The following is a 21,163-nucleotide window of genomic DNA, read 5'->3' as shown; positions in this document are numbered from 1 at the left end:
AAAGGATCCCTGTTAAGGGATTCTTCTTCAGACTGGCTCAGAACACAGGTCACAGACAGATTCTAAGTGGGATTGGTTGCAAGGGGATGCTTTTGTGGTGTGATAGATCCCCACTTCAAGGAAAATGAGTCTGGTACCTTCTCACTCTGAAAAATTCAGGAAACAAAATAAGCCCCTTAGAAGGAAAAGTAACCTGGTGCAAAGTCACCTAAGTTTAAATAATAGATAACGTGTCAGCGCATCAGAAAGGGGGGGAAGGGTGAACAACAATAAAAACAGCAGGGAAGGGAAACTAAACGCAGCACATCAAACATAATGTGCACACATGTGTAAACTTAGAATTGAAATAGAGTTCCTAAATTAGGCCTTCAGCTCTCAGACATGAAAAACTAAATTTTAGGGCTAAGCATAGGTAATTAGACCGTGAATAAAGCAAGTCACATGATGACTGATTAGATTAAATGAAGATATAGCTGAGGATCTAACCAATATATGGATTCTTTTTTTTCTTCTTCTTCTTCCAGGCATCTGAATCTTAATTTTATTTCTTACTCCAATAAGGAACAGAAAATCTAATTTTAAACAAGGTATGTTTTATAATATTAATAAAGAATAGAAATTTTTAAAGAATAAATCTTACAAAAGAGGTACAGGCCTTAATAGAGAGCATCAAAAAATGATCACAAAAAAACACGACCTAACAAATGGACAACATAATCCCTAATTTAATTACTTCCTGTGGTGTCATTTATCTTGTTTCTCTATCTCCTGCATTTCCTAGAAACTGAAATTTACATCTTAAGTCTTGCTAGATTCAGATGAAGCGTTTTTGACTAGACTGCATCATAGGTGATGTTGTCTACTTTATATTTCATGACATAAATATATCTGGTCATCCCATCATGACTGAAGCTAAGAATAGCCACTGAATTAGGGTGATTGGCCACTTGACTGGAATGATCTCTGGTTCTTTTAGTTATCATTGGCAAGAAATTATTTTCATGGTCATTATAAAATTTATAACAAAAGTAAAGAATCCAACAACATTTGCCTGTCTCCATTGACAAATGTAATCCGTTTCTTTCGCTAATCCAAAGATACTACGAACTCAGACTTTTTCCTATCACAGATTTAAAAAATGACCGTGAAACTCGACCTGGCAGATCGCACAACCAATCCCACGCGGCCAGTTTGTAAGTACTAAAACCACATCCTCCGCATAGAAATACACTTCCCATGTTTTCAAGGTCGAGATTTGGGGCTGTAGTCCGAAGCTTGGCCTCTAGGCACCTGCCCGGCTTCGCTTCGGGTTGTGGCAGCATGCTTCCTGGGCACAGGTGAACAAACCCGTCTAGACCTCCACGCCCCTTGTCCGGCGGAGGTAGGACGTACCCGATATTGGCTGTTCAGTAATGTCCAGGTGCTGTCGTGCTGTCTTGCTTTCCACACCACGTTGCAGGGTTGCTGTGCATTCAGGACGTCCCTCGTCCGGCTCTCTGGTTCTGGGATGGGTGTGGCACTCAGTCAGACTCTGCTCAGATCAGGTGGCCTTCAGAGGAGCCCCAGATGAAGCCGTTCTCACTCTGAAGTGACTGGCCCCAGGACTCCAATGACCTCGTGTCCAGCCCGGCTGCCTCGTGGACGGAGAGTAGTACCTCCTGGCCTACTGGCCACTCATGGCACCCTGTCTGGTAAGCTCTACCAGGATGCAAAAGCTGGGGGCGAGCTGGAAAAGTTCAGATGTCTGAAGGATTCCAGAACAGCTTAACTTTCAGAGACTGAGTTTTGGAATTGCCCTGAAGAAATTTGATAGCCGCCTCAGAGCCATGTTAGGAAATTTGCCTTGCCTCTTTGGAACTAAACCTTATTTAACAACTCGAGTTTAATTTGCTCTGGGTTGTTTCCAAAATCAAATGGCTGATCCTGTCTGTAGGACCTGAAGAGAAGGCAAAAAATATTAATTGAATGAATGAATGAATGAATGAGTGAAAACATGCACCAAGGAAGCAATTTCCACAATTGAGGCGGTGCTGGAGGAGAGGTTCGAAATAGGTTTTGAGCACCAATAAATCCCTGGAATAAATGCCCGGGGTCCAGTTTACCTGAAGTTCTGGCGGGATATTCCTTTGCATATGACCCGCAGCACAGAGCTTTACACATAATGGAGACTCGGTAAAGTTGTTTTTAAAAACTACCTTGCTACTTGTAGTCACCTCTTCCATGGTTCCCATGTTCGTGCGATGGATTCAACAGGTTAAAATATTGTCATAAAATTATATAAGCCAAAATCCTGCAGGCATTCACTTCTAACTCTATCATTATTCTCTTGATATTTCCTTTGTTTTGTATAGATATTAGAACTTAGAATAAAATTTTTTTAATGTCTATTTATTTATTTTTGAGAGGCAGAGTGAAAGAGAGAGATAGAGAGACAGAGAGAGAGAGACAGGTAGAGAGAGAGGGAGATAGAAATCCCAAGCAGGGTCTGCACTGTCAGCACAGAGCCTGACGTGGGGCTCGAACTCACGGACTGTGAGATCGTGACCTGAGCCAAAAATCAAGAGTTTGGATGCTCTGAGCCACCCAGATGCCCCTAGAAAAAAAGTTTTTTTAATATGCTTATGAAAATCAGTCCAGAGAAAGTCTTGTGTGTGTGGCACAAAACGAGGTGAGAGAAAGTAAGGTTGGAATATATGCATTTTTTCCAACTCTGAAGCTCTTATCTGATAATCCATTTGGTGGAGGAACAAACCCGGTGAATATCTTAGCAGATATCCTAGAAGATATCCTAGATATCCTAGATAAAATCCTGCAAGATTTTATGAAGAGAAACAATTATTTTTCTATTAAGAGCTTAGGATCAGAAAATGCTAATTTGAATTTCTGTTCTGCTTTCAATGGAATGTACACACTTGGGAATGTGAATTTCTAAACCTCATTTTTCTCATCTGTGCAATGAGGATAATAAAAAACTACCTGCATTCATTTGTTGCCTGGATTAAATGAAAAACGAATATATGGACAGTGTTAGGTATTGCATTTATATTAGCGACCCTTTTTATTGTGCTAAAGAATCTCTGAGGCAAAATGTTTTTTCCTTGGTTTCTGGATTGTCATGTTAGAAGCCTCTCATTTTTGAAGCTGTGACTTGTTTGCTTTAGTGGAGTGTTCAGATAATGAAAGCAACTGAGTATTTTGATAATGGTTGAAGGACACAGGTTTTTTTATCTACCTGGATCCAGTGCTCCAAATTAAAAATTACAACCACAGAAGCGCCTGGGTGGCTCAGTCAGTTAAGCGTTCGACTTCGGCTCAGGTCATGATCTCACGGTCCGTGGGTTCGAGCCCCATGTCGGGCTCTGTGCTGACAGCTCGGAGCCTGGAGCCTGCTTCGGATTCTGTGTCTCGCTCTCTCTCTCTGCCCCTCCCCTGCTCGCGCTCTGTGTCTCTCTGTCTCAAAAGTAAATAAGCATTAAAAAAAATTGGAAAAGAATTACAACCATAGAGCAATTTATAATAACTGTAGGTAGCAAGCTGCTTCATAAAACTGGAATAAGATATGCTGAAAAAACTGACTTGTGGATAGCACAATCTCGTCGATTGTTATTGTACTTGGGAATATATTATAGAGCATTAATCTCCAACATTTCTGTGTACAGCAGAGCAAATTAGGGGAGGAAGATGTAAAAGAGGTGCTTGGCCCAGGGCACTTGGGGCCTCCATAGGAGGGCAGAGTTGGAACAACAGGAGAGAGAGAGTCCTAAAACAAGGTAGAGACAGGAAGGAGCCCATCGATGAAGACAGCTGTGGGAGGCCGTGGGCGTGGTAGTCTGGGGGAAAGCACCTGGTCACTCAGGGCAGTGTGACACAGGGAACATTGACTCCTCTACACCCCCTTTTCTCTGCAGTGTCCACTCCCCCAGGGAGCTAGCTGCCTCCAAGAAGAGTTGTGCAGAGATGTGAGGAGAAGAGATGTTTTTGTTCCTCATGTATAATGTGTTGGTGTGGGGTTTTTAAAATTTTATTTATTTATTTTGAGAGAGAGAGAGACAGTGTGTGTGCATGCGAGTGGGGGAGGGGAAGAGAAAGAGCACATGCATGAGAGAGAGAGAGCGAGAGAGAGAGAGCTCTGTTAACGCAGAGCCTAATGTGGGGCTCAATCGCACAAACCACGAGATCATGACCTGAGATGAAATCAAGAATCAGATGCTTAACTGACTGAGCCGCCCAGGTGCCCAACTGTGTTCGTGTATTTGACCTGACATCCTCCAGAGACGATGTGGGAATCAGACAGAGAGTGGGCATGTTGGGATCATCTCTATCACTTGCCCAGTCCTTCCTTCTCCCCCAGAGGATGAGACACACTCACTCAATAATGAATGGACATACACTTGGGAGAAGTTCCTGGCCTCCTTGATGTAGGACCTCCTTCCTGATGGATTTGGTTCTTTTACTTCCCCTGTGTCCGATTTTGCACACACTATCTCCCAAGCCCTTAGGGAAGTTTGAGTCATTGACTACCCCTTTCTCCCATGTATTGCTAGTCTTTGCCTCTCTACTGTTTCTTTGTCCTCATATTCCACTCCTAAGCACAAAAACTTGCTTGTTTTTTCTCTTATGTTTAAAAGAACACTTTCTTGGGGTGCCTGGGTGGCTCAGTTGGTTGAATGTCTGACTTCAGCTCAGGTCACGATCTCACAGTTTGGTTCATGATTCAAGCCCCACGTCAGGCTCACTGCTGTCGGCACAGAGCCTGCTTTGGATCCTCTGTCCCCCTCTTTACCCTTCCCCTGCTCATTCTCTCTCTCTCTCTCTGTCTCTCAAAAATAAACAAACATTTAAAAAATAAAGGAACACTTTCTTATATCTGTAATAATTCTCCCAGCCCACCTTCTATCCTACCATTATCATCTCTTTGCAGTTAGGGTGTTGAAGAATGGTCTAACTTTTTCATTGGCCCTTTTCCATCTCCCATGACTTCCTTATGTCATTTAGATTCTGTGCTTACCACTCTAGCAATATCATACTTGCTAACGTCAGCAATAACCTATGAGATGAGGAGCCAAGAAACTATTTTCCATCCTTACATTACTTGTCAGATCTGCCGTACTGGACACCGTTGACTGTGTCCTCTTTCTAGGTATTGTCCTTGAAACTTTTTTCTCGTATCTTCTCAGTTGTTCCTTCTTTTTTTTTTATTAAAAAAAATTTTTTTTTTTTTAGCGTTTATTTATTTTTGAGACAGAGAGAGACAGAGCATGAACGGGGGAGGGTCAGAGAGAGGGAGACACAGAATCTGAAACAGGCTCCAGGCTCTGAGCTGTCAGCACAGACCCTGACGTGGGGCTCGAACTCATGGACCGTGAGATCATGACCTGAGTCGAAGTCGGACGCTTAACTGACCGAGCCACCCAGGCGCCCCTCAGTTGTTCCTTCTTACTCTACCTCCTAGACTTTTTCTTCTCCATCTGTCCCTTAAATGGTGATGTTCTCTATGGTTTTGTCTGGTGCCTTATCTCATCTCAAGTTATTTATACGTTCTTCTCGGGAAAAGCTATCCACTTTAGGGCTTTACCTTTATTCACATATTCATTCTTCCCAAGTCTTTATTTTTAGTTCAATTTAGTTTTCTGTCTGCATGAGTTTGTCCCAATTTGTACGTTCTCCAGGCACCTCAAACTTAGTCTGTGTTCAACTACTTTAGTCATTTCTTCTTCACGTCTGCTCTCGCTTCTGTCTTCTCTCTCAGTGAATGACAGACATCTGGAAATCATTCTTTTCAAATCTTGCACTTAGTCCTTCTAATGGATGTGTACTGACACCTTCTAATTTAATTTATACTTCCCCGATGACTAACGATGTTAAGCTTCTTTTCAGGTGCTTTTTGGCCAGTCATATTTTTTGTGATATGTCAATTTACATATTTTGCCCATTTTTATTTGTTTACCTTTTTATGATTGGGTTGTCAGAGCTCTTTGTATATTCTGGTTATAAATACTCTGTCATAAAGGCACACCATGAATATTTTCTTCCAGTGTCAAGCTTGTCTTTTTATTTTCTTAACTATGTTTTTGAAGCACCAAAGATTTGTGCCTTATCTACGAAATCTTTACCTACCCCAAGGTTGTAAAAGAGACTCTCCTCTTTTCTTCTGGAAGTTTTACAGTTTTAGTTGTTATGTTTAGGCCTTTGATATATACCAAGTTAAGATTTGTGTCTGTGATAAGGGTCAAAGTTAATTTTTTTTTTTTTTTTCAAAATGAATACCCAGTGTTTCAGCACTATTTCTTGACAAGACTATTCTTTTCTCATGGAATTATCTCGGAAACTTGATCAAAAATCACTTGACCGTAATGTGAGGATCTATTTCAAATTCTCTATTTGATTCTCTATCAAATTCTCACTGATTAAATGTCTATCTTTAACATTCCACACTCTCTTGATTACTATAGCTTTATATATGTATAAAATATATATATTGTCTATCTTTAACATATATATCTCTATCATATCTATCTCTAACATATCTATCTAACATATCTATCTAACATATCTATCTCTATCATATCTATCTCTAACATATATAAAATATATAATGTCTACCTTTAACATTCCACACTCTCTTGATTACTACAGCTTTATATTAAGTCTTGAAATCAAACCGTAAACCTTCCAACTTTGATCTTCTTTTTTGTAATTGTTTTAGCCATTATGAGTTCTTTACATTTCCGTATAAACCTCAGAATTAGTTCATCAATTTCTACAGAAAAGCCTGCTGGGATTTTGATTGAACTGAATTAAATCTTAGATCAGTTTTGGAATAATTGACATCTTAACATCTGTGTCTCCCAATCCATGTATGTGGTACATCTTTCCATTTTTCTCAGGTCTTCTTTAATTTTTTCTCAGCAATGTTTTATGGTTTTAAGTGTGTAGGTATTGCATACTTTTTTATGAAAAATTTAAAAAAAATTTATTCCTGAGCATTTCACACATTTTGATCTCTTTCAAATCATACTATTTTAAAGCTTATTTCCCAGTTGTTTGTTACTGGTTCTATTTTGTTTTTAATAGAGGGACACATTTTGCTAAGTACTAATGTTATTCTGTGTTAGTTTATAAATGACCGTGCATTTCTCCTCTCCTAGCCTGTAGGTGACTTTCCATAATCATGTTTTTATTCTCCTTATGTAGGCACTCGATAAAACCTGCACAATAAAAGTTTTCTGAATGAAGAGATCACTTTCAAGATCAAGTTCGTTTTGGTTTCGTTTTCAAAAGACCGTTAAAAAAGGCTCAGAATTTAAAACTCTGGGAATTCTCATAGCTTGAGCTAGATCTGAAAAGCAGGGTGAAGTGATTTGACAATTACATGACTGATGTGAAAAATGTGGACATTTCTCTACCTGAGTGGCATCGAAATGATCTATTGTTCATCTTAACAAGATAAGTGTCAAATCACATCTGACTTGTGCTATCTCAGGAGAGAAGCCTAAAAAAGAGGAAAAGGAATGTTAACAATCGATTCGAAAGCCACAGCCTTGCACACAGATGTAAGGAGTAGGAGTTGATGTAGCTCAGGACCATTATAGAAATTATAGAGTAATAGAATCTCAGGGTTGCAAGAAATCCTAGAGGCAGAAGGAATTGAAGAATTAGAGGTATATAGCTGGGTCAGATGAAAGTGTGTTCCATTCCAATCTTGAGTTTCCATGGTTGTTGAACGAGATTACAGATGTATCTTAATTTTAAAAAAGTCCCATCATCTAGAGAGAGAAGGAATTTCTCATCTTGGTGAGTAGTGCTGCCATCTATTTTGGGGGCTGGAAACCGGAAGCTTCAGCTCTGTCTAGGTGCCCCTCACCTCAATCCTCTTTGGGTGTTCTGGTTGAGACGGTGTTTCTGAATAAAAACAGTCCATATTTTAAAACGAAAATCGATAACTAAAAATTAATTATCTTGATATTAGATTCAGACTTTTTGCAGGAAAAGCAAGATTTCTGGCTTCTCCTGGAGAGAGGGATATGTGGAAAGCTTTGGCCTTGGTTCTGTAATGATTGGAGCTGCAACTGATTGGAGTAAGGAGGGGCTGCTCTCTTTATGTGCTCTCTCTAATTTTCCATAGTCTCCACCATCCCGACCCCCAATACTCTTTACTAATCTGATCTGCTTGGCCCCTAGAGTCGTGTGACCTTCCCAGCCCTGATGTCTGGGAATTCAAATGTGATGTGAGCATCATGCCCTGGTGACTCTACCTTTTCAGCATCTCCCGAATCCCTCACCTCCCCTTTCACCCCTTCCTCACTGCTTTTCCCCGGGCCCTCGCTGCTTCTCAGGTGGATCACTGCCACCCAGTTCACTAAGTGCCACGTCGTGGTACTGTTCATCCAAAGACAGAAGCAATGCAAGATGGCAGACTTCTTTCTGGGCAAAAGGCAAGAATGATATTTGGGGAGCAAAACGGGAGCAGGTACATTTCCCTGAGGACCATGCTTGCGTCCCTGGCACTTGCACCTCACCTGGGGAAGTGTTTCCTTACTAGAAGGAAAAGGAAAACAAAGGTCCTGAATGAGGCTTGCACTTTATTTTTTTTTTTTTTAATTTTTTTTTCAACGTTTATTTATTTTTGGGACAGAGAGAGACAGAGCATGAACAGGCGAGGGGCAGAGAGAGAGGGAGACACAGAATCGGAAACAGGCTCCAGGCTCCGAGCTGTCAGCACAGAGCCCGATGCGGGGCTCGAACTCACGGACCGCGAGATCGTGACCTGAGCTGAAGTCGGACGCTCAACCGACTGCGCCACCCAGGCGCCCCGGCTTGCATTTTATTTTTATTCTCTTCGTGGGTTTCAATTTTGATTCTCTTTCACCAGTTTGTTCCTATCAGTCCGCAAGCCGTTTGCCCCAGGGCAAGTTTACAATTTTGATAGTATAGCTTTTGAAATCTTTTAAGTGGATGTATTTGGGAGAAGGAGGCCAGACCTTTTAGTTTGACATCTTTAACTACCTCCTGCCAGAGGAAGTGCTTGGTCAAAATCATCCGCGTTTGCAAAGTCTTCATTTGCAACATCAGTGATAATTATCTGCAGAATTCCAGAGCCAAGATGGCCTGCCAGTCAAGCAGAGACACCTCAAATATATCAACTCTTTCAAATACTTTAAAAGAGAGACACTTTTTCTTTGACTCGCGAGAAGAAAAGTCTTAGCTGTTAGGGCATATACAGAATGGGGAACGTCGGAAGCGATGCTACGTGATTATAAACCTCAACGAAAGAATCAAAACCTCCCTCAGGGAAAGCTTCATGTGCTTGTCAAAAGGAAAACAAATTTAAAAAAAAATTTTTTTAACGTTTATTTATTTTTGAGACAGAGAGAGACAGAGCATGAACGGGGGAGGAGGGTCAGAGAGAGGGAGACACAGAATCTGAAACAGGCTCCAGGCTCTGAGCTGTCAGCACAGAGCCCGACGTGGGGCTTGAACTCACTGACCGTGAGATCGTGACCTGGCTGAAGTCGGATGCCCAACCGACTGCGCCACCCAGGCGCTCCAAAAGGAAAACAAATTTAGAAGCTGAGAACATAAAAGTGCTTTACCTGTATGTAAACACATAGATGGATGTGGCCCGGGCTCCTGGTCTAACCTCTGGACTTTAGAGCATGTGACTGCATCGATTGCCCTGAGGGGGTACCTTGAAATTCACACACACAAACCCCATACTCACACACAGCAAACACATATCACATACAGATACACACACACTCCCCACACATACATATACACACCACACACACACACCGCAAATACTTCACTTGTCACACACACACACTTTTATTGGGCGCGCGCGCGCGCACACACACGCGCGCGCGCGCGCGCATTTTGCTTTATCATTTAAAAAACAAGGAAAACACCTCTCCTCATCAAACATTAGTATGTTAGAGAACAATGGTCTTTTTCCAAGTCTCTTCAATTCCTTAAAAAGAAACTGCAAATCAAGGAGATGAGCTCATCTCTGTGTCCTTCCCGGAAACTCATTTTTATTATGAGGAAGGACAGGCTCTATTTTTATTATAATGAAGAGAAGGCAAATTCTAAAGCTCCCTTTACAATGTTAATATATGCCCTGCAGATGCAAGGTCTTGCTAGACATTTACTCTGTTTTGGGTTGGGGAAACCAATTGGTACTCTGTAGCGGGCAAATAAAAGCAAACAGGATGAAATCCTGTGGTGAGGAGGTTGAAACGAGGGTGGTTTAAAAGCGCGGCTCTGGGGCTGGCATCATCTGGAATCTCCTGGCTCTGCTTCGCGTGGCCTTGACTGAAGTCCTAACGTCTCCAAGCTTCATCTGCGGAGGCGCACCATTGTAGGACTTCATTCGTAGGATTGCTGTAAAGATCCAAATGGAAACTGTTTACAGCAGGGCTGGAAACATAGTCAAGAGTAGACGGGTCTTTGTTAACAAGCAGAATGATGCCTGGAGCTGCGGAAGCTCCCCTGGGTCCGCCGGCACCCCCCGCAGCTGTCAGTTTTCTGTCCTAATTACAAGGCAGTGACCAGAAGAAGGGGGAACAGAGCTGAAAAAATATGACTATAGACAGGATAAGGCAGAGAGACCAGGGTGCATCAGGGTCACTGGGTATGACCCCATGACCCCTCACCCCTTCCCACCATACCACCTGCAAGTAGAGCCTGCCAATCATGGTCTTAATGGGGGGGCCAGGTGGCCAATTTGATCCGTTACAATCTTCAAAGGTACAAATCGATCGGTTCTACCGTTTCTGCTTTTCATCAAAATAGCAGGCAACATTTAACTTCACGTGGCTCGAGTATCAGAAGCAGCTTTGAACACCACGTCTTTTCTTCCCCCGAATTCAGGGGCCATAAAAACTGGCCAGGAGGAGGCCTCAGATCTGGTGCTTTATAGTAGACGTTCCAAAATTGTGACCAGCAGTTGGAAATTGGCCCAAAGAGATGTTTCGTTCGGCCTATTTGATCCGTTTTAAAATTTTGAACTGGTGTCCAGTATTTAAGGATAAGAAATCTTGCATAAAAGTATGAATTTCCAGCTTATTTTGGAAATCAGATCTGGCTCTTGCCCGGGCTCCCATTCTTGTTTGGACCTACAGGTAGGGGCCAAGTTGTGGCTGTCCTGGGAGGGAGGTGGGTCCTTCAGGTTGTTGGGCCCTGCTGGGCCTGCTGTATACATTCTAATCTTCCTGAAAGGTCTGAATTCCATTGCTGGTTTTACAAGGTTTTTTTCTTTTTTTTTCCAATTGAGATATAATTGACTTATTATGTTAGTTTCAGGTGGACAGCAAATATTCTCATTTAGTATTTGTATATATTGGGAAGTGGTCACCACAATGAGTATGGTTAACATCTGTTACCTTAAATAGTTACAAAAAATTTTTTTTCGTGTGATGAGAACTTTTAGGGTCTATTATACTCTTATCTACTTTCAAAAAAAAATTTTTTTAACGATTATTTTTGAGAGACAGAGAGACAGGGTATGAGCAGGGAAGGGGTAGAGAGAGAGGGAGACACAGAATCTGAAGCAGGCTCCAGGCTCCGAGCTGTCAGCACAGAGCCCGACGCGGAGCTTGAACTCACAAGCAGTGAGATCATGACCTGAGCTGAGGTAGGACACTTAACCAACTGAGCCACCCAGGTGCCCCAGTCTTAGCCACTTTCAAATACGAGAATGTGATTAACTGTAGTCACCATGCTAAACGTTACATCCCCATGATTTCTGTATTTTATAACTGGAAGTTTGTACCTTTTGACTGCCTTTACCCAATTCACCCTTCTACCCATCCCCCCTTTTTAGCAACTACCAATCTGTTCTCTGTATCTATGAACTTGGTGGTTTTTGTTTTTGTTTTTGGATTCCACATATAAGTGAGATCATACAGTATTTGCCTTTCTTATTTCACTTAGCATAAAGCCCTCACAGTCCATCCATGTTGTCTCAAATGGCAACATTTTGTTCCTTTTCATGGCTAAATAATGTTCCATTGTATTATATATATATATATATATATATATATATATACACACACACACACATACATTTTTATATATACATATATACATATATATACATATCTACGTATATATACATATGCCACATTTCTTGATTCATCTATTGATAAATACTTAAGTTGTTTCCATATCCTGACTGTTGTAAATAATGCTGCAATGAACATGAGAGTGCAGACACCTCTTTGAATTAGTATTTTTTGGATAAAGTTTCTTTGGATGAATACCTAGAAGCAGAGTTGCTGGATCATATGGAAATTGTATTTTTAATTTTTTGGAGGAACCTCCATACTGTTTTCCACAGTAGCTGTACCAATATACGGTTGTACCACAGTGTACAAGGGTTCCCCTTTCTCCACATCCTCACCAACACTTGCTATTCCTCTCTCCTTTTTTTTTTTTTGACAGAGAGAGATAGAGAGAGAGAGCATGAGTTGAAGCAGAAGGAGAGAGATTCTTAAGCAGGCTCTACACGCAGGATGGAGCCTGACCCGGGGCTTGATCCCATGACCCTACAATCATGACATGAGCTAAAATCAAGGGTGTGATACTCAACTGACAGAGCCACCTAGGCGCCCCTGTCTTTTTCATAATAGCCATTTTAACAGGTGTAAGGAGATATCTTATTGTGGTTTTGATTTGCATTTCCCTGGTGATGAGTGATGTTGAGCATCTTTTCATCTGTCTCCCATCTGTATATCTTCTTTGGAAAAATGTCTGTTCAGATCCACTGGCATTTTTTAATCAGATATGTGATTCACAATTTTTTTTTTGCTATTGAGTTATATAAATTCTTTATATATTTTGGATATTAACCCTTTAATCAGATATATGACTTGCAAATATTTCCTCTCATTCATGAGGCTGTCATAGTTAATTTCATTGATGTTTTCTTTGCTGTACAGAAGCATTGTAGTATGATGTAGTCCCATTTATTTAATTTTGCTTTTGTTGCCTTTGCTTTTGGTGTCAGATTTAAAAAATCACCTTCAACACCTACGTGAAGGAGCTTACTTACCATTTATGTTTTCTTCTAGAGGTTTTATGGTTTCAGGTCTTACATTCAAATCTTTAATACATTTTGAGTTAATTTTTGTGTATGATGTAAGACAGTGGTCCAATTTCATTCTTTTGAATGTGTTTTCTGGTTTCCTCAGCACTATTTGTTGACAAGATGGTCTTCTCTCTATTGTATGTTCTTGGCTCCTTTGCCATGAATTAATTGATCATATACACATAGTTTTATTTCTGGGCTTTTTTTTAAGCTTTAACTTGTTTTATTTTTTTTTTTTAATTTACATCCAAATTAGTTAGCATATAGTGCAACAATGATTTCAGGAGTAGATTCCTTAGTGCCCCTTCCCCATTTAGCCCATCCCCCCTCCCACAACCCCTCCAGTAACCCTCTGTTTGTTCTCCATACTTATGAGTCTCATCTGTTTTGTCCCCCTCTCTGTTTTTATATTATTTTTCTTTCCCTTCCCTTATGTTCATCTGTTTTGTCTCTTAAAGTCCTCATATGAATGAAGTCATATGATTTCTGTCTTTCTCTCACTAATGTCACTTTGCATAATACACTCCAGTTCCATCCACATAGTTGCAAATGATAAGATTTCATTCTTTTGATTGCCAAGTAATACTCCATTGTGTGTGCGTGTGTGTGTGTGTGTATATACCACTTTTTCTTTATCCATTCATCCATCGATGGACATCTGGGCTCTTTCCATCCTTTGGCTATTGTCGATAGTGCTGCTATAAACATGGGGGTGCATGTGTCCCTTTGAAACAGCACACCTGTATCCCTTGGATAAATGCCTAGTAGTGCAATTCCTAGGTCATAGGGTAGTTCTCTTTTTAGTTATTTGAGGAAACTCCATACTGTTTTCCAGAGTGTCTACACCAGCTTGCATTCCCATCAACAATGCAAAAGAGACCCTCTTTCTCCGCGTCTTCGCCAACATCTGTTGTTGCCTGAGTTGTTAATGTTAGTCATTCTGATGGGTGTCAGGTGGTATCTCATTGTGGTTTTGATTTGTATTTCCCTGATTATGAGTGATGTTGAGCATTTTTTCATGTGTCGGTTGGCCATCTGGATGTCTTCTTTGGAGAAGTGTCTATTCATGTCTTTTGCCCATTTCTTCACTGGATTATTTGTTGAGTTTGATAAGTTCTTTATAGATTTTGGATACTAATCCTTTCTCTGATATGTCATTTGCAAATATCTTCTCCCATTCTGTCAGTTGCTTTTTAGTTTTGTTGATTGTTTCCTTTGCTGTGAAGAAGATTTTTATTTTGATGAGGTCCCAGGAGTTCCTTTTTGCTTTTGTTTCCCTTGCCTCCAGAGACGTGTTGAGTAAGAAGTTGCTGTGGCCAAGATCAAAGAGGTTTTTGCCTGCTTTCTCCTCAAGGATTTTGATGGCTTCCTGTTTTACATTGAGGTCTTTCATCCATTTTGAGTTTATTTTTGTGTATGGTGTAAGAAAGTGGTCCAGGTTCATTCTTCTGCATGTCGCTGTCCAGTTTTCCCAGCACCATTTGCTGAAGAGACTGTGTTTATTCCATTGGAGATTCTTTCCTGCTTTGTCAAAGATTAGTTGGCCATACGTTTGTGGGTCCATTTCTGGGTTCTCTATTCTGTTCCATTGATCTGAGTGTTCTCGTACCATCTTGATGATTACAGGTTTGTAGTATAGCTTGAAGTCTGAGATTGTGATGCCTCCTGCTTTGGATTTCTTTTTAAAGATTGCTTTGGGTATTTGGGGTCTTTTCTGCTTCCATACAAATTTTAGGATTATTTGTTCTAGCTCTGTGAAGAATGCTGGTGTGACTTTGATAGGGATTGCATTGAATATGTAGATTGCTTTGGGTACTATCGACATTGGAACAATATTTGTTCTTCCTATCCAGGAGCATGAAATCTTTTTCCATTTTTTTGTGTCTTCTTCAATTTCTTTCATAAGCTTTCTATAGTTTTCAGTGTATAGATTTTTCACCTCTTTGGTTAGATTTATTCCTAGGTATTTTATGTTTCTTTGTGCCAGTGTAAATGGGATCGATTCCTGATTTCTCTTTCTGTTGCTTCATTGTTGGTGTATAGGAATGCAACCGATTTCTGTGCATTGATTTTATATCCTGCAACTTTGCTGAAGTCATGAATCAATTCTAGCAGTTTTTTGGTGGAATCTTTTGGGTTTTCCATATAGAGTATCATGTCATCTGCGAAGAGTCAAAGCTTGACCTCCTCCTGGCCAATTTGGATGCCTTTTATTTCTTTCTGTTGTCTGATTGCTGAGGCTAAGACTTCCAATGCTATGTTGAATAACAGTGGCGAGAGTGGACATCCCTGTCTTGTTCCTGGCCTTAGGGGGAAAGTTCTCCGTTTTTCCCCATTGAGGATGATATTAGCATTGGGTCGTTCATATATGGCTTTTTTGATCTCAAGGTATGCTCCTTCTCTCCCTACTTTCTTGAGTCTTTTTATCAAGAAAGGATGCTGTATTTTGTCAAATGCTTTCTCTGGATCTATTGAGAGGATCATATGGTTCTTGTCCTTTCTTTTATTGATGTGATGAATCACGTTAATTGTTTTGCGGGTATTGAACCAGTCCTGCATCCCAGATATAAATCCCGCTTTGTCGTGGTGAATAATTTTTTTAATGTATTGTTGGATCTGGCTGGCAAATATCTTGTTGAGGATTTTTGCATCCATGTTCATCAGGGAAATCAGTCTATAGTTCTCCTTCTTTGTGGGGTCTCTGTCTGGTTTTGGAATCAAGGTAATGTTGGCTTCCTAGAAAGAGTTTGGAAGATTTCCTTCCATTTCTATTTTTTGGAACAGCTTCAGGAGAATAGGTGTTAGCTCTTCCTTAAATGTTTGGTAGGATTTCCCTGGAAAGCCATCTGGCTCTGGACTCTTGTTTTTTGGCAGATTTTTGATTACTAATTCGATTTCCTTACTGGTTGTGGATCTGTTCAAATTTTCTATTTCTTCCTGTTTCAGTTTGGTCATGTATGTGTTTCTAGGAATTTGTCCATTTCTTCCAGATTACCCATTTTATTGGCATATAATTGCTCATAATATTCTGTTATTATTGTTTTTATTTCTGCTGTGTTGGTTGTGATCTCTCCTCTTTCATTCTTGATTTTATTTATTTAGGTCCTTTCCTTTTTCTTTTTGATCAAACTGGCTAATGGTTTATCAATTTTGTTAATTCTTTCAAAGAACCAGCTTCTAGTTTCATTGATCTGTTCTACTGTTTCTGTTTGTTTGTTTGTTTTGATAGCATTAATCTCTGCTCTAATTGTTATTATTTCCTGTCTTCTGCTGGTTTGGGGTTTTATTTGCTGTTTTTTTCCAGCTTCTTAAGGTGTAAGGTTAGGTTGTGTCTCTGACATCTTTCTTCCTTCTTAGGAAGGCCTGGATTGCTATATACTTTCCTCTTACGACCGCCTTTGCTGTGTCCCAGAGGTTTTGGGTTGTGGTGTTATCATTTTCATTGGCTTCCATATACTTTTTAATTTCCTCTTTAACTGCTTGGTTAGTCCATTCGTTCTTTAGTAGGATGTTCTTCAGTCTCCAAGTATTTGTTACCTTTCCAAATTTTTTCTTGTGGTTGATTTTGAGTTTCATAGTGTTGTGGTCTGAAAGTATGCACGATATGATCTCAATCTTTTTGTACTTGTTGAGTGCTTATTTGTGTCCCAGTATATGTTCCATTCTGGAGGACGTTCCATGTGCAGTGGAGCAGAATGTGTATTCTGCTGCTTTAGGATGAAATGTTCTGAATGTATCTGTTAAGTCCATCTGGTCCAGTGTGTCATTCAAAGCCATTGTTTCCTTGTTGATTTTTGATTAGATGATCTGTCCATTGCTGTGCATGGGATGTTGAAGTCTCCTACTATTATGGTATTACTATCAATGAGTATCTTTATGTTTGTGATCAATTGATTTGTATATTTGGGTGCCACCACATTTGGTGCATAAATGTTTACAATTGTTAGGTCTTCTTGGTGGATAGACCCTTTGATTATGATATAATGCCCTTCTGAATCTCTTGATACAGTCTTTACTTTAAAGTCTAGATTGTCTGATATAAGTGGCTACTTCGGCTTTCTTTCGTTCACCATTAGCATGATAGATGGTTCTCCATCCCCTTATTTTCAATCTGAAGGTGTCTTTAGGTCTAAAGTGTGTCTCTTGTAAACAGCATATAGATGGATCTTGTTTTCTTATCCATTCTGTTACCCTATGTCTTTTGATTGGAGCATTGAGTCCATTGACATTTAGAATAAGTACTGAAAGATATGAATTTATTGCCATTATGATGCTTGTGGAGTTGGAGTTTCTGGTGGTGTTCTCTGGTCCTTTGTAATCTTTGTTGCTTTTGGTATTTATATATATATATTTTTTCACCTTTTCTCTCCTCAGAGAATCCCCCTTAAAATTTCTTGCAGGGCTGGTTTAGTGGTCATAAACTCCTTTAATTTTTGTTGGGAAACTTTTTATCTCTCTTTCTATTTTGAATGACAGACTTGCTGGGTAAAGAATTCTTGGCTGCATATTTTCTGATTCAGCACACTGAATATATCCTGCCACTCCTTTCTGGCCTGCCAAGTTTCTGTGGATAGGTCTGCTCTAAAACTGATCTGTCTTCCCTTGTGGGTTAGGGACTTTTTCTCCCTTGCTGCTTTCATGATTCTCTCTTTGCCTGAGTATTTTGTGAATTTGACTCTGATATGCCTTGTTGTTGGTCAGTTTTTGTTGAATCTAATGGGGGTCCTCTGTGCTTCCTGGATTTTGAATGTCTGTGTCTTTCCCCAGGTTAGGAAAGTCTTCTGCTATGATTTACTCACATAAGCCTTGTACCCCTATTTCTCTCTCTTCCTCTTCTGGCACTCCTATGATTCTGATGTTTCTTTTTAGTGACTCACTGATTTCTCTAATTCTTAAATTGTGCTCTTTTGCCTTAATCTCCCTCTTTTTTTATGCTTCATTATCTTCTATAAGTTTGTCCTCTAGATCACGGATTCTCTGTTCTGCCTCATCCATCCTTGCCACCTCTGCATCCATCCATGATTGCAGCATTTTTAATTAGCATTTAGTTATTAGCAAATTAGTTATAGCATTTTTAATTTCATTCTATTTTTTATTTCTTTGATCTCTGCAGAAAGGGATCCTAATCTATTTTTGACTGCAGCTAGTATTCTTATTATCGTGATTCTAAATTCTGGTTCAGACATCTCGCTTGTATCTGTGTTGGTTAAATCCATGGCTTTCGTCTCTTCATGCTGTTTCTTTTGGGGTGAATTCCTTCGTTTTGTCATTTTGAAGGGAGAAAAGGAATTAATGAGGTAGAAAAATTGAAATAAAAAAATTAAAATAAAAAATATTAAAATTAATAATTTAGCGCACACACACACACACACATATCGAATAGATGATGCTAGGTCCTAGGTGCGTTTTGGTCTTGGTGTTGAAAGTGGTTTGACAGATTAGAGAAAAAGAAGGGGGGAAGAAAAAGGAAGTTTGGGAATTGAAAAAATGAATACACTGAGGTAGACTAAAATGAAATGATGGGAGTAAAATAGAATTTGAAAAAGTTTACACAAAAGTAAAGGATATAGTAGAAAAAAATTAAAGAAAAATATTTTTCATAAAAATGAAAAATAAAAATGAAGTTTTTCTCTTTCCGCATTCCAGAAAAAGAAAAGAAACGATAAAGAGAAAAAAGAAAGAAAAAAAAGAAATTGTTTGAAAATTTGAAAAGGTGACTGCACTGAAGTAGACTAAAATAAAATGATGGAAGTAAGATAGAATTGGAAAAAATTTACACAAAATAAAAAATATAATAAAAAAATTAAAGGAAAATATTTTTAATAAAAAGGGAAAATAAAAATGAATTTTTTCTCTTTGTGTATTCAAGAAAAAGAAAAGTAGTGTAAAAGAGAAAAAAAAAAAAGAAAGAAAATTGAATAGATGGACCTGCTAACAGATTGAAATCAGACTGAAATTACTTTGTTTTCCCCTAGAAGTCAGTCTATGTAGAGCCTTATAGTCCATAAACTAAGCCCTTGGTGAGACTTGTGTTCTTGAGAGCGAGGTGGGCCCAGTCGGGCGGGGCTCAGTGTGACGGCTCCGTTCTCCACTAGATGGCGCTGCTAGCCTCCTGGGGTGGATGGTTGGGGCGCTCGTAAGTATGCGCGTGCGCGGGAGCGTGAAAATGGCGTCCTCCAGCTACCCTGTCTGTTCTCCCCCATCAGCAATCGCGCACCTGTCCTCTGTCTTCAGCTTCTGTCCACTCCCTGCTTCACTCTCCATGACCAAGCACCAGGCAGTACCTCTCTCCTGAGTTTTGTCTCAGATGCGGCTGTTTTCCCCGCCCCTTACTTCTGAAGGACTGTGGCTTTGACCCGTTCGCCCCTCTGCGGGAGGGTCTCTGAGCACTGGCCGAATGAGCAACAGTCGAATGTCAGCTGAACCCAGGACCGCTTGTGGGACCCTGCTGCTGCCGGAGTCCCGAGACTGCGGCCAGGTGCCAGCCCGCCCCAGGAAAAGGTCGCGAGATGGTGTAGCAGCAGCGTTTCGGGGATTATGGAAAATCACAACACACGCCTGGCAGCGGGCTTCACCCTCGACGACATTGTTCCAGCACCAGCGAGTGTGACCGTTTTCCAGGGTCTGCCGGGACCAGGTGGCTTCAACCGTCTCTACCAAAAGTCCTTCCAGCAGTGGAACCGCTTCTCCCCGTGTGGCCCGAGCACCGCCCGGACCCCACTCTGCTCCTGGGGATTCGCCCTTCCCACCAGAGCACCGCCAGGTAGGGAGCTGCGGAGTTGCGGTCTCTGTGCCCCCCTTGTTTACAGTCTTAATGGCACTTAAACCCTCTCCTTTCTCCTTTCTCCCTTTTTAGTTCAGTCCCTGCGGCTGTTTCCAATTTTCCACTTTCTCTCCAGCTGCTTTTGGGGATGGGGTGCTTTTCCCGTATTCTCCCCCCCCTCCATCCTCTGTCCACCTGCAAAAGTGGCTCCCTGCCCACCGCCGGCTTCTCTCTTCCCAGGTTCACCTCTCCGCACCAGGTACATGCTGAGTTCTGTGGTTCAGGTTGTGCAGATCATTGTGTTAATCCTCCAATCAGTTTTCTAGGTGTGTAGGATGGTTTAGCGTTGGTCCGGCTGTATTTCATGGACGCAAGACGCACAAAAAACCTATTTCTGGGCTTTCTATCATGTTCCATTGTTCTTTGTGTCTGTTTTAATGCCAGTACCGTGCTGTTTTCATTACCGTAGCTTTTGTAATATAGTTTGAGGTCAGGGAGCGTGATGTCTCCAGCTTTGTTCTTTCTCAAGTTTGCTTTGGTTATCTGGGTCTTTTGGGGTCTCATGCAAATTTTAGAATCATTTGTTCTACTTCTGTGAAAAAAGATACTGGAATTTTGACAGGGATTTCAGTGAAAGTGTATATTGCTTTGGGGAATATGAACATTTGAAAAATAATTATTTATTTATTTATTTATTTATTTATTTATCTTGAGAGATAGAGAGCGGGTGTGCACAAGGGTGAGAGGGAGAATCCCAAGCTGGCTCTGTGCTGTCAGCCCCAGAGCCTGCTGCGGGGTTCAATGTTGGTTAACCCAAACTTAATTTTAAGCAGTAAGTTAGTTACATTAAAATATATAGGATTGTGGAGGCGGGGATATATGACTAATGTGTTTTTTCTCAACCTCCAGACAGATACATTTTCAGGTTAAGAACTACGTTTTTATAGTTTGAGATACATCACATGTATATATTCTCCAGTCTCATAACTACTCTTTTATAGTTTTTTATCACTTTATCTCTTTGTGGTAGATCTTGGACCATTTCCTCAGAGGCATCTTCCAACTTGCCAACTCTCTTTAGCCCTTTATGATCTGTTGTATTTCATTTGCTGGATTTTTTCAGGTTAAAGGTTACACTTTGTTTTTCATTTGGAGAAGTTTTTTAAGCTTTCCCCATTCATAGTTTCAAAGTGTCCTGCTTGTTTGTTTTTTTTTAAGGATTTTATTTTATCTTTATCTTTAATTACTTATAACATTATTGTTTTGGATTCTCTTTCAGGTTTTTCAATGACTTTGAGTTCTTTGGGGGA

Source organism: Lynx canadensis, chromosome F2 (genome assembly GCF_007474595.2).
Source record: "Lynx canadensis isolate LIC74 chromosome F2, mLynCan4.pri.v2, whole genome shotgun sequence".
Taxonomy (NCBI): domain Eukaryota; kingdom Metazoa; phylum Chordata; class Mammalia; order Carnivora; family Felidae; genus Lynx; species Lynx canadensis.
Note: the sequence above shows the minus strand (reverse complement) of the source record.